This window comes from Elephantulus edwardii, unplaced genomic scaffold (assembly GCF_000299155.1).
Source record: "Elephantulus edwardii isolate Elephantulus edwardi_28Jun2011 unplaced genomic scaffold, EleEdw1.0 scaffold00038, whole genome shotgun sequence".
Taxonomy (NCBI): Eukaryota; Metazoa; Chordata; class Mammalia; order Macroscelidea; family Macroscelididae; genus Elephantulus; species Elephantulus edwardii.
This window is the reverse complement of record NW_006399788.1, coordinates 14,098,160-14,112,625: the sequence shown is the minus strand read 5'-3', so window position 1 is coordinate 14,112,625 and position 14,466 is coordinate 14,098,160. Positions and strand designations below refer to the sequence as shown.

The window sequence follows — 14,466 nt, the reverse complement described above, 5'->3', positions numbered from 1 at the left end:
ATAATTTAGAATATAATATTCTTCCTAATTTGAATGAAGTCAGTTCTATTATGGACTTACAATACAAAATGGCTTCTATACAAAATTCCAAGTGGGTTCACATAGGAAAGTGAGGAAAGAAGAGCCGTTCCTTTTGCTTCTTCTCCCTGTTACCATACCCCATGTGATGGTACTAGAAGTTAGTAACTTTGGGGTTGTTATGATGCAACCAATTTTTGTTTGTCGTTATTGTTGTTGTTAGGTGCTCTCAATTTCAGTAAGACTCAAAGTCATCCTACAAACAACAGATCTTAGTCCAGTCATATCTTGTGCCATCCTCATCATTTCTAATACACTTGAACCTGTTGCAGTCACTGTGTCAGTCCATGTCTTTGAGTGTCTTCTCTTTTGCTGACCTTTTTCTACCTTTCCAAGAATGATGCCCTTTCCCAAGGAATCGCCTTTCCTGACAACATGCCCAAAGCATGTGAGATGAAGCTATGTCATCTTTGGCTCTAAGGGGCACTCTGGATGCACCTTTTCCTAACCATATGTTTGTTCTTTTGGCAGTACATGGGGTATTCAGTGCTTTTCTCCGATACTACAACTCAAAGTCATCAATTCTTCCTCTGTCATCTTTATTCATTAGCAAGCTCTCAGATGCATAGCTAGTAAATAAAAATACTTGAAATCAGATGCACCTTTGGAGTCAAATTCACATCTTTGCTCAGTAATTTGCATAGGTTCCTGAAGCAGACTTTCCCAAGCAATGTAGTCTCCTGATCTACTGAGTGCTGGTATGAAGGATGTTGACTGTGCGTCCAAGTGGGGTGAAATCATTGACAATTTCAGAACTTTTTTCCATTTATCATAATGTTGCCTGTTGCTACAATGGTAAAGATTTTTACTTTCTTGATGTTGAGCTGTAATCCGTACTGAAGGTAGTGCTCTGATTTTCTGCAGCAAGTGCTTCAAGTACTTTTCATTTTCATCAAGCAAAGTCATGTCATCTACATAACATTGGTTGTTGATGAGTCTTATTCTGATTTTTATGCCACATTCTTCTCCATAAAGTCCAAGTTCTTAAGTAATTTGCTTATAAAATAGACTGAATCAGTATAGAGAAAAGATATAACCCTGATGCAGACATTAATTTTAAACCATTCGGTGTTCTCTTGCTCTTCAGAAAACAACCTATAGGTATAGGTATAGGTATAGGTATAGGTTTCATATGAGCATAATTAGATGTTCTGGGACTCTCATTCTTTTCAATATTAGCCATAATTTGTTAGGATCCACAGTGAATGCCTTTGCAGAGTCAATATAGCACAAATAAACTTTCTTCTGGTATCCTTCACTTTCAGTCAGGATCCATCTGATATCAGCAATAATATCCTTGGTGCTTTAGCCTCTTATAAATGGAACTGGAACATCTGGCTGTTTTCTGTCAATATACTGTTCTACCAGCTTTTGGATGATCTTCAGCAATGTATTGCTTTCATGTTACATTAATGATTTCACTCAATATTTTCTACATTCTGTTGAATCACTTTTCTTGGGAATGGGAACAAATATTTATCTCTTCCAATCAGCTGGCCATGGAGCAGTCATCAAAATTTTCTGGCACAGACTGGTGATGAATAGTGACTCATGGAGGTCAGGTTTCAGCAGAGCTTCCAGATTAAGACAGAGTAGAAATCAGAATTGGCTATCTACTTCTCCAATAAGAGGCCTGGGAAAACCATGTGAGTAATGGAGAAGTAAGAATAGCTTAAGAGTAGCTATGATTTTAAAGGTAAGGCCCATATTGGAAGTCAACAAAAATGTGGAGAAATAGTTTCAAATATCCTTTGATAATTGGAATGTGAAATGTATGAAATATGAATCTAGAAAAACTATTAGTTGTGAAAAATTAAATGGAACACGTGAAGATCGACATTCTAGGCAGTAGGGAGGTGAGATGGATGGCACTGACCACCTTGAATCAATTACATAATCTACTATACTGGGATGAAAAACAGAGGAAGAATTGTGTAACATTCATAGTTAAAAAGACAAGTTCAAGTTCTGTACTGAAGTACAACGTTGTGAGTGATGGCATAGTATCCTATACATACAAGGAAGACTTGTTAATACAACTATTATTTAAATATATGCACAAACAGGTAAGTAAAAGAGAAAGACATTGAAAATTTTTTCTTTTTTTAAAATTTATTATTAATTTCAATGAAAATATACAGAGACTTTGGCTTTCCATTCATTCATTGTTGCACTTTTCTCCCCTCAACCCTACCCCCTAGTACAACTACCCTCTTGGAAAAGTAAAAGAAAAATTCTTTCATTGTTTTACAAACCCTTCCCCAGGTCCACTCCACTATGCAGCCTTCTCTCTGGACTTCTGTCATGACAAAAATACCTAATCACATATCCCTTTTAAACAGTTTTCTCCCACATCTGTTTCAATGCAGTATACATTATTGAACCCATCTTTCTCAGTCTCCCCCAAACCCTGATGTCAGTCCTGTTTTACAACGGTGGCACCATGCAGTATTTGCCCCACATTGAGGATTTTTACTGTCTGAAATGGACCAAATGTGCAATTAGGATGTGTTAATAAAACTGGTGAATGGAATGCAAAAGTTGGAAACAATAAAGAAGGAATGCTATTTGGAAAGTATGGACTTGGTGACAGAAATGAAGCTGGATATTGAATAATTTAAATTTTTTTAGAATAATTTAATTTTGTACAATCAATGATTTATTCATTGCAATACCTTTATGCAAAGATCATGGCCTGGACCCGGCTCACTTTATTCTCCAGACTTCATCATTGATCTTCAGCACTCTAGAGAGGTCCCTGACAGAAGATTTTTCCCAATGCAATTTGTCTTTTGGTTTCCTGGCTGCTGGTACCAAGAATGTTTTGTGGAGTCAAGCAAGCTGATGCTGTTAACAATCTGTCTTGTCACTGCCTATCATGATGCTTTGTTTTGGTGTGTGTGTGTGTGTGTGTGTAATTTTTTTTGGATTGTTTTGTTTTGTTTTTTATGTTGAGCTTCAGTCATATTGAAGGCTGCAGTCCTTAAACTTCTGCAGCAAATGATTCAGGTCCTCCTCAGTTTCAGCTAGCAAGGTTGTTTCACCTGCACAACACACGTTGCTTATGAATCTTTCTCTAATTCTGATGTCACATTTCTCCTCATAGATGGTGTTGGCAAAATTGGAAAACTATCTAGAAAACTCAAGCAAGACCCACACCTCACACCATACACAAGAATCAACTCAAAGTGGATCAAGGACTTAGGAGTAAAACCAAGGACTATAAAATTCATCAGAGAAAAATTTGGAAGAACCCTAGAAGCTCTAATCCACAATATGAACAATCTTCTAAGCCTCTTGAAAAACCTACAACTGGGAAATAAAATAAATGAATGGGACCTCTTAAGAATGAAACAATTCTTGTTTAAGCAACTAGGACCTCATGGGTGGGCCTTTGTATTTAAAAGTTGGTTTGGTCTTGCCTGAAAATCTCCAGCTTGGAGAAGTTGGGTTCTGGAGGGTAAATTGTTTTACTTGAAAGTTGGGTGTAAACTGTGGAAATTTGGGGGTTTTGTTTGTTTGTTTTGTTTTTTAACAATCAAGTTTAAGTTGATTGGTTGTTGTGATTTCATTAACAATCCACTATGGTTTGGAAACCTATTGCTTAAGCAATAGGAATCTGGTGAGTGGACCTTTGCATTTAAAAGTTGGTTGGATCCTGCCTGACAGTCTCCAGCTTGGAGCACTTGGATTCTGAGAATCTACTTCATTATAGATTATTCTTTATTGGTTTACACTCAACCACTCATATACCTTTTGTTTTAGAAAATTAGTTACAATTGTATGATGTCGTTATTTAAAACATCTTATTGAAGCCTTTCTGGACCTTCCTCTCACTTTCTTCCTATGCATCTATTCACTAATATCTGCTCCATCTTCCTTCATTCTCATTCCTGTCAACCCCTTACTACTGTCTGTATCTGTGTGTAAATTCCGTAGAGATCTTGAGTTGCACTTTTTTGATGTCGAGTGTGACAACATTCATTTTCAATTAGCCTTTCCTGATATATTATTTCTTATGATTGTCTGCTTTAAAATGGCCAAGAGCAGTCAATTTCACTTCACTTCACTAATTCTATATTACTTTATGTGTTCCATTTAATTTTTGAGGAGTTATAATTTTACTAGATTCATACTTCAAATATTCCATATTCCAAATAGTAATCGATGTCTTAAACTGTTCTTTCCTCATTCTAAGTGGTGCCACATCAGCAAATGAAGATCCATTATTGGCTGAAAGCTGTCACCTATCCAGGGCATTAAGGTGGACTACTTTGAACAGGTAGCTTTTCTTCAGTCATATTTTGAGTGCCTTCCAACTGGAGGGGATCATCTTCTGGAATTCTATTAGACAAGGTTTTACATGAATTAACAAGGTTATTCATGAGGTTTGCAATGGCTGTTATTTCAGAAGTGAATACCCCTGCTGCTTCCTAGTCTGTCTTAGTCTGGAAGCTCTGTTGAAACCTGTACGTCAAGGATGACCCTGATGACCCTGTTAGTAAGTGAAATCTCAGTGGCATAGCTTCACAGTAGCATGTAAATCTCCACATTATAAGAAGTTGGTCAATGAGTGATAACACATATCAGGGGTTTAATAAACACAACTTGAACCAAATATGAATTATTTTATCTCAGCCATAACCTTTAAATAGCTTATTATTAAGTAGGAAGGGATAATGCAAATGCAAAACATAATTATAAATCAAGGCTGAATATATTAAGTTCACAGTGCAGAGGAAAAACAAGGTGTTACAAAGGATAACAGAAGAGCAATAGCATATTTTAGAGGTTAATCAAAAGCACCTTCATGCATGAGATAGTAAATAATGTGGTCTGTGAAGGATAGGGAGATGGTGTGGGGGTGGGGAAAGGAGGAGAAAGTAGGAGGAAGAACACATTCAAGATATAGAGGATGATATGAAGGAAGATGGTGAGATTTTAAGAATGCAAAAGATTAATTAATATGTATGTATACAAAAAAACCCAAACAACCCCCAAAACAACAACTACTGCTGAAAAAATTCCAACTCATAGTGACCGTATAGGACAGAGTAGAACTGCCAGGCAGCTTAGTGTTAAGGAGTTGTGCTGTCAGTCCAAAGACTTGCTGTTCTAATCCACCGCTGCTTCATGGGAGAAAGATGGGCAATCTCCTGTGTGCTTTATTGCCTCTGATAACCCACTGGAGTGTTAGCTGTGAGTCAGTTCTGACTTGATGGTACAAAGCAACAACAACAATAACAGCAAATCTTGATGCAAACAAACTGCCTCAGTGTTCTTCTATGGCTGGTGTTGGTAAACTGCTGACTTTTGGTTAGCAGTCTAACACTGTGCTACAATCCACTGTGTATATGTGTTGTGGTGATGGTGGTGCACCATCGAGTAGAACCAATCCATAGCCGATAATCCAGCAGGTTTTCAGAAGCAGTAAATCACACAGCAGGATATTGCCCAAGCTTCCTCTATTATACAAATATAAATGGCATTAATTTTATGTACATGCTTTGGAGTACAAATCCCCGTTGCATCACTGAATAGCTGAGGAGCTAGGGTCAAGTTACTTAAGCTTTTCTGTATCTTAGTTTGCTTGACTGTGAAATGAGAGTAACAATAGTATCCTTCTCAGTCAGGCTGATGTGAAGATTAAACTTGTTCCTGTATACACCTGGCACATAATAAGTGCTCAGTGAATGATTATAGTAAAAATTTGAATAGTGCATTAATAAGGAGCTCTGGTGGAGTAGTGACAAGAAGTTGTACTCCAATCCCAAAAGCATGTGGTTCAAGTCCACCAGCTGCTCCATGAGAGGAGGATGGGCAATCTCCTCCCGTGTGGTTAGCCACCTGTGAAAACCCTCTGGAGGGTCAGCTATGGGTCATTTCTGACTCAACAGCACACAAAACAACAACTGCATTAATTCTCAGAAACTGCTTTCTAATGTTATTCCTCAATGTAAGAAATAACCCTGGGAAAGTCACTCAGTCAGCAAAATATTAAGTGTGTACATTTTGGCCTAGGGTAGCTTGGGTGTTGTAGCGGTAAGGAGTGGCTATTCCAAAGCCACATGGTTCAAATCCAGTAGCTGCTCCATGAGAAAAAAGATGGATGTTCTCTCCTTGTGTCATTTACTGCCTCTGAAAACCCAGTGACTGAGGGTCAGCGATGGGTCAGTTATGACTCCATATTACACAACGACAAGAACATGTTGACCACAAGTGTAAAAAAGCTGCACTCCCAAACCAAAGGCAGGGGATTCAAATGACCAGCTGCTCTTCTGGAGAAAGATGAGCAGACTCTCCTCACACAGTGCATAGCCTCTGAAAACCCAGTGAAGGGTCAGCTATGAAGGGGTCCTTTCTTGCTTGACTTGCATGTCACATGTGTCTACAAATTAACCTCACTAAGATGAGTCTTTTTCATCTGTTAAATAAGAGCCTTAACAACATTAGCTTTAAACCTTACAGGTATGTGTATCATAAATTCAAGTTTATTAGGCCCCTCCAAGGGTCAAAGAGAATTTATTATTCAGAAAATAGAGCACATTGTAAAGTTCTGAAAGGAGGAATAACCTAATAGGATTCTAGTTTGGAGAGAAGATTTAAAGAATACAGAAGAGCAATCCATCCTACCTTATAGTAGCAGATCATTTTTATGTAATATAAATTATTTAACCCATAAAATACAAAGTTTACCCATCACCTAACAGGTTATGTAAAGGAATGTTTTATTTACTGTTTCTGACAATGAAGAAATCCAGGGTAAATCTAAAATACACTCTATAGCTAGTAATATCTGTCAAGGAACCATGAGCATTAAATTCACAACTGCATATGACCAAAAATACTCCAAAAGAAGCACAGAAATTTCAGTGAAAAGGTTTGTAGGAAGAGATAACCAAATATTATTTTCCTCGATATATGTGATATGTTGTTGTTGTTGATTGCCATTGAGTTGAACACAACTCATAGAGACCTTATGAACAAAAGGCCTGAAACCTTTCTATAACTATTGACATTTATCAAAGTTCATAGAGTTTACAGAGGCATGTTGTTTAGGAAGTGGATGCCACTCCTGCTGGCCTAATGGCAAGAAGCTGTGTTGCAATCCCAAAGGAACGCTGTTCGAGACCTCCAGCTGCTCCATGGGAGAAGGATGGGCAATCCCCTCCTGTGCGATTAACTGCCTCTGAAAAACTCACCAGAAGGTCAGTTATGGGTTGGTTCTGACTTGATGATATACAACAGCAATCTTTAATAAAGGGATTTTAAAATTAAGTTATTGTTGTTATGTGCTGTCAAGTTGGCCACAGTTCATAGTGACCCTATGAACAAAAAGCCTGAAACCTTTCTATAACTATCAATGAGAAATGTCATCTATCCTGGGCCAATCTCACTGTTTCTGACATACCTAATGTCATTACCCCAGTTATTGTGTTAATCCATCACATCTGAGGTCTTCCTTTCCTGTGTTGTCCCTCCACCCTTCCAAGCATACTGTCCCTGTCCAAGAACAGGTCCCTCCTGGCAACATCCCCAAAGTCTGTGTGAGGGAGCCTCAAAATCCTTTCTTCTAAGGAACAGCTTAATTTCACCCTTTCCAGGATGAACCTGTTAATTCTTTTGGCAGTCCATGATATGCTCAATATTGTTCTCCAGCACCATAGCTCAAAGTCATCAATTTTCTTCTGCCCTTCTTGGTCATTGTCTAGCTCTCTGATGCATAACTGGTAATTGCAAAGACTATAGCCTCAATCAGGCACACCTTAATCTTTAGGCTGACATTGTTGCTCTTTAGCACTCTGTAGACATCCCTATCAGCATATTTTTCTAATGCAATTCATCTTTTGATTTCCTGAACTGCTGGTGCCAAGAGTGTTAAGCTGAAATTGTTAACAATCTCGATCTCTTCTCCTTCTATCATGATGCTGCCAATTGGCCCAGTGTTGAGAGTCTTTGTTTTCTTGACATTGAGCTTCAAACCATATTGCAGACTACATCCTTGATCCTCTGAAACAAATGCCTCAGGCCTTCCTCAGTTTCAGCAATCTAGGTTGCATTTTTCTCCCTGACTCCACCCCTCCCCCACAGTTCGCTCTTCTCTTGAAAAGTGAAAGAAAAATTCTTTCATTGGTATACAATCCCCGCTCCCCCCCCCCCCCCCCACTCCTCTAAGCAACCTTCATTCTGGACTCTTGTCATAACCATAATAACCCAATCATATATCACTTTTAAACTGTTCTCTCCCTCATCTGTTTCATTTCCTGGCTGCTGATACCAAATGTGTTGACTGTGAAGCCAAGCAAACTAAAGTTGTTAACCGTCTCAGTCTCTTCCCCATCTATCATGATGCTGCCAATTGGCCTAGTGGTGAGAATCTTTGTTTACTTGATGTTGAGCTTCAATCCATAATGAAGGCTGCAGTCCTTGACCTTCTGCAGCAAGCACTGCAGCTCCTCCTCAGTTTCAGCAAGCAGGGTTGTGTCATCTGCATAACACAGATATTGATAAATCTACCTCCAATCCTAATGCCACATTTCTCCTCATACAGCTCAATCTCCCAGATAATCTTTTCCACATATAGATTGAAAATATATGGAAATTGGACACATGTGTGTCATAAACCCTTCTGCCTGTAGTGATGAAGAAAGAAGTTCAAGCTGCTCTGAAAGAATTGGCAAAAAACAAGGCCCAAGGAGTCGATGGCATACCAATTGACGTATTACAACAAACAGGCGCTGCCCTGGATGTGCTCACCAAGTTGTCCCAAGAAATCTGGAGGACAACCACCTGGCCAACTGACTGGAAAAGATCTATATTTATTGCCATTCCAAAAAAAGATGATCCAACAGAGTGCAGAAATTACTGAACAATATCATTGATACCACATGCATACATCTGCTGAAGATTATTCAAAAAAGACTGGAACAGCACCTCAACAAAGAACTGCCTGAAGTGCAGGCTGAGTTTAGAAGAGGCTGTGGTATTAGGGATATTATAGCTAATGATAGATGGATCTTGGCTGAAAGCAGGGAATACCAGAGCAATATCTATCTATGTTCTATTGACTATGCAAAGGCATTTGACTGTGTGGATCACAACAAATTGCGACTGACTCTGAAAAGAATAGGGATCTCAGAACAGATCATTGCGCTTATGCAAAACCTATACTTGAACCAAGAGGCAGTCTTCAGAACAGAGCAAAGAAACACTGCATGGTTTATTGAACAAGTAAATAATATTTATTGTCTATAGGCAGTTATATAATGTAGTACCTTGTTTTAGTCATAAATGTTTCCTGATCAAGATCAAAGACATGAATAGCCTTCAGTATAGATTCTATCTGAATATAAAGCAAAACTCCTCAAACAGTTATTAGTAGATAGCATGCTAAAGGAGAAAATATTGTTTAGAATGTCGGTTTACTTGTATCCACCAGCAATCAACAACCAAGCTAGCAGCTGTGGAATAATAAGACCTCTTGAAAATGTTAACAAGTGAAGGTGTCACTTTGAAAATGAAAGTGCATGTGACCCAAGCCAAGTACTTTCAGTTGTTTCATGTGTATGTGAAAGCAGAATAATAATAATAAAAAGGGCTATTGAACTAAAATTGATACTTTTGTATTATAATGTTGGCGAAGAATATTGTATATACTGCAGACTGTGGAAAGAACAAACACATCTATCTTTGAAGAAGCGTGATGAATACTCTTAAGAAGCAAGGATGGAAAAACTTCATCTCACTACATTTAGACATGCTGTCAGGAAGGACCAGTCTTCAGAGAGGAGCCAGATCTTGGGAAAGTAAAAGGTCAGTAAAAAGAAGATCCTCACTGAGAGGGCTTGACACAGGGATTGCAACTACAGGCTGAAGCAAAGCAATGAGAATGAGCATGGTTTAGGATTAGATAGGGTTTCAATCTGAGTATATGGAGTTCTTAAGTCAGAACTGACTAACAGCATCTAACAGAACTGACTATACCTGGTCCTCCCCTGGGTTCAAGTCTATAAATTAGGAGGGGATTGCCCCATAGTTCTCTCATGGAGTCACTGCTGAATTTGAACTGCCAGAGAGGTGTGGCCGTTGGGTTAGCAGCACGGCTCTGGTGGAGTACATCACCAACGTTCTTTGCATATCTACATTACAGGTTATTGCTTGTTGTTACTGTTGTTGTTAGATGGCTTTGGGTCAACTACCACTCGTAATGACACAATAAAAAATAGATCTGAACTTTGCCCTATCCGGCACCATCTTCACCATCTCTGATATGTTCCAGCCCATTGTTACAGTCATTGCGTCAATCCATCTTGGTGAGAGTCTTCCTCTCTTTCTCTGATCATCCACCTTTCCCAGCATGATGTCTTTTTCCCAAGGACTGCCCCACTTCCGACAACATGCCAGAAGGATGTGAGACAAGGCTTTATCGTCGTTGCCTCTAAGGAGCACCTGAGTTGCACTTCTTCTAAGACAGATTGGTTTGTTCTTTTGGTAACCCGTGGGATAGTCAATACTCATTTCCAACACCACAATTCAAAGACATGGATTCTTCATCTGACATTCTTATTAATTGTCCAACTTCCAAATCCATGAGAAGTAACTGGAAATAGCATGGCTTGGATCAGGTACACCTTAGTATTTAAACTGACACTGTTGCTCTTTAGCACCTTGGAGAGGCCCTTGCCAGCAGATTTTCCCAATGAAGCACACCTTTGATTTCTTGACTTCTATTAGCCTGGGTATTGATTATGGGTCCAAATAAAATGAAATAGTTGACAACTTAAATTTTTTCTCTATCTCTCCTGATGTTAAATGATGCTCAGTTTACAATAAATTTACATAAAAAAGTAAAAGGAATCCTGGTGGCACAGTGGTTAAGAGCTTGGTTACCAAATAAAAGATTACCACCTTGAACCCAGCAGTTACCCCCCCCCAAGGGAGAAAGGAGTCCGCTTTAGTAAAGATTGTAGTCTTGAAAACCTTTGTTGTTGTTGTTGGTAGGTGTCATTGAGTCAAGTACGACTCACAGCGACCCTATGAACAGTCGATCTGAATCCCATCTAATCCTGTGCCGTTTCCACACTTCCTGACACACTACAGCTCCTTGTGGCAGCCACTGTCCATCTTGTTGAGGGTCTTCCTCACTTTTGCTGACCCTCCACTCCTCTATGAATCGTGTTGCTCTCCAAGAAATAATCCCTTTTAGCAATATCCCCAAAGTATGTGAGGTGATGCCTCATTATCCTTGCCTCTTTCAAAGAGCGCTGTTGCTGCACCATCTCCAAGCCTATTTGTTTATTCTTTTGGTTGTCCATGGGATGGAAGTTCAGTGCTCTTCTACAACACAACAGCTTAAAGGCATGTCAACTCCTCTTCTGTCATCCTTATTCATTGTCCAGCTTTCAGATTCATAGCAAGTGATCAGAAAGACTATAGGCTGAATGAGACACATCTTAGTCCTCAAACTGACATCATTACTCCTCAATAATTTGGAGAGGTCTCTAACTTCAGACTTTTCCAGTACAACGTATCTCTTTATTACTTGATTACTGGTGCCAAGGGTGTTAACTGTTGATAGGGGCAGTTATATAGTTTCTTCCACCTTTCACTCTATATGCAGGACAAGTAACTCAAGAGGCTGGCCTTTACAAGGAGGAATGTGGCATCAGGATTGGAGGAAGGACTCATTCAGTGCAGCAGCAGCCATGAGGTGCAGTTTTGTTTCTTTGTCACCTGGGACCTTCACTGAGCAACCACGTGCAAGGGCTCTGCAGTTGGCACTGATCTTGGCATCACCTAGTCCTGTGTAGGGATCTTCCAGCACGGGAAAGTGGAGACCATTGTAAATAATCAGTGTAACTAAACCACCCCAAGTTATGTCGCATTTACCAATACCAAACAATTGATTAGTGATGCAGCAAAGAATCAAGTTGCAATGAATCCCACTAACCAGTATTTGATGCCCAACATCCCACTGGACGAAGATTTGATGACACCGTTGTGCAGTCTGATATGAAACACTGGCCCTTCATGGTGGTGAACAACGCAGCCAGGCCCAATGTCCAAGTAGAATAAAAAAGGAGAGACAAAAAGTTTTTATCCAGAGGAGGTGTCATCTGTGGTTCTCACAAAGATGAAGGAAATCGCAGCAGCCTAAGTTGGGAAGACTGTTCCCAATGCTGTCGTCACTGTACCAGCCTGCTTCAATGCCTCTCAGCCCCAGATTAGCAAAGATGCTGGAACCATCGCTGGCCTCAGCGTCCTCCAAGTCACCAATGAGCCAACTGTGGCTGCTATTGTTTATGGTTTGGACAAAAAGTTTGGTGCTGAGAGGAATGTGCTGATCTTTGACTTGGGAGGTGGCACTTTCTATGTGTCAGTCCTTACTATTGAGAATGGGGTATCTGGGGTCAAGTCTAAGGTGGGAACATCCACTTAGGTGGAGAAGATTTTGACAACAGAATGGCCAACCATTTCATTAGAGTTCAAGTATAAACATAAGAAAGACATCAGTGAAAACAAGAGGGTTGTCAGACACCTCCACAATGCTTGTGAGCATGCAAAGTGCACACTTTCCTCGAGCACCCAGGCCAGTATTGAGATAGATGCTCTGTATGCGGGAATTGACTTCTATACTTCTATTACCTAAGCCTGCTTTGAAGAATTGAATGCTGATCTTTTCCGCGGCACTCTGGACCCTGTGGAGAAAGCCCTGAGGGGGGTCAAGCTAAACAAGTCACAGATCCATGATATTGCCCTGATTCTATCAGAATTCCCAAGATTCAGAATTTCTTCAATGGAGAGGAATTGAACAACAACCCAGATGAGGCTTTTGCTTATAGTGCAGCTGTCCAGATGGCTATTCTGTCTGGAGACAAATCGGAAATGTTCAAGATTTGCTGCTTATGGATGTCACTTCACTTTCGCTTGGTATTGAAACTGCTGATGGAGTCATGAATCTCCTCATCAGGCTGAATACTACCATTTCAAGCAGACACAGACCTTCATAACTTACTCAGACAACCAGCCTGGTGTGCTCATTCAGGTTTATGAAGGTGAACATGCCATGACCAAAGATAACAACCTGCTTGGCAAGTTTGAACTCACTGGAATACCTCCTGCACCTCGTGGAGTAAAAAAGACATTGAACGAATCATCCAGGAGGCTGAGAAGTACAAAGCTGAAGATGAGAAGCAAAGAGATAAGGTGTCTTCTAAGAATTCCCTCAAGCTCTACACATTTAATACGAAAGCAACAGTTGAAATGGAAAGCTTCAAGGCAAGATCAATGACGAAAACAAGCAGAAGATCCTTGACAAGTGCAATGAAATTATCAACTTGATAAGAATCAGACTGCAGAAAAGGAGGACTTCGAGCATCAACAGAAGGAGCTGGAGAAAGTCTGCAACCCCATCATCACCAAGCTGTGCTAGAGTGCTGGAGGCGTGCCTGGTGGCTTCCCTGGTGGTGGAGCTTCTCCATCTGGTGGTACCTCTTCTGGACACACCATTGAAGAGGTTGACTAAACCAATCTACATACTTTAGCATTCATTGTCCCACAGTAAAATTTTGAAGGACTCAAATTTGTAGCACACTGCAGTTGCAAAGTCTAAATAGCTAGACTAAATTGTTAGGCATTCTCAATACTTGAATATGAAATGTGCATAGGGAAAGGAATTAACATTACACTTTATTTTCACTATATTGCAAGTGGAAAATGCAGTGTCTCAAATGAAGATGTATTTAAATTGGCACTATAAAAAAAGATTGGAGGAAGACTCATCAGCAACTTATGCAGATGACATAATCTTGCTTGCTGAAACTGAGGAGGACCTGAAGCGCTTGCTGCAGAAGGTCAAGGACTGTAGACTTCAATATGGATTGAAGCTCAACATCAAGAAGTCAAAGATTCTCACCAATGGGCTGATTGGCAGCACCATGATAGATGGAGAAGAGTTTGAGGTTGTTAACAATTTCAGCTTGCTCGGCTCCACAATCAACACTCTTGGCACCAGCAGTCAGGAAATCAAAAACCAAATTATACTGGGAAAATCTACTGTCACAGATCTCTCCAGAGTACTGAGAAGCAAGAGTGTTAGTCTAGAGAGTAAGATGTGCCTGATGCAGGCCATGGTCTTCACAACTACTGCCTATACATCAGAGAGCTGGACAATGACTATGGATGACAGGAGAAGAATTGATACCTTTGATTTGTGGTTCTGGAGAAAAATCTTGAACATACCACGGACCACCAAGAAAACAAATAGGTGTGCCTTGAAGAGGGTGAAACCAACTTTCTCCTTGGAGGCTAGGATTTTGAAACGCCATCTAACAGCTAGGAGGGACTGGTATTTGGAGAAGGACATCATGCTCAGAAGGGTGGAGGGAC

General features: G+C 39.9%; 1 pseudogene; it reads left to right on the top strand.

Moving 5' to 3' along the window:
• The first annotated feature begins 10,475 nt into the window (after window positions 1-10,475).
• On the top strand, window positions 10,476-13,603 carry LOC102851231 (annotated as a pseudogene).
• The last annotated feature ends 863 nt before the right edge of the window (window positions 13,604-14,466 follow it).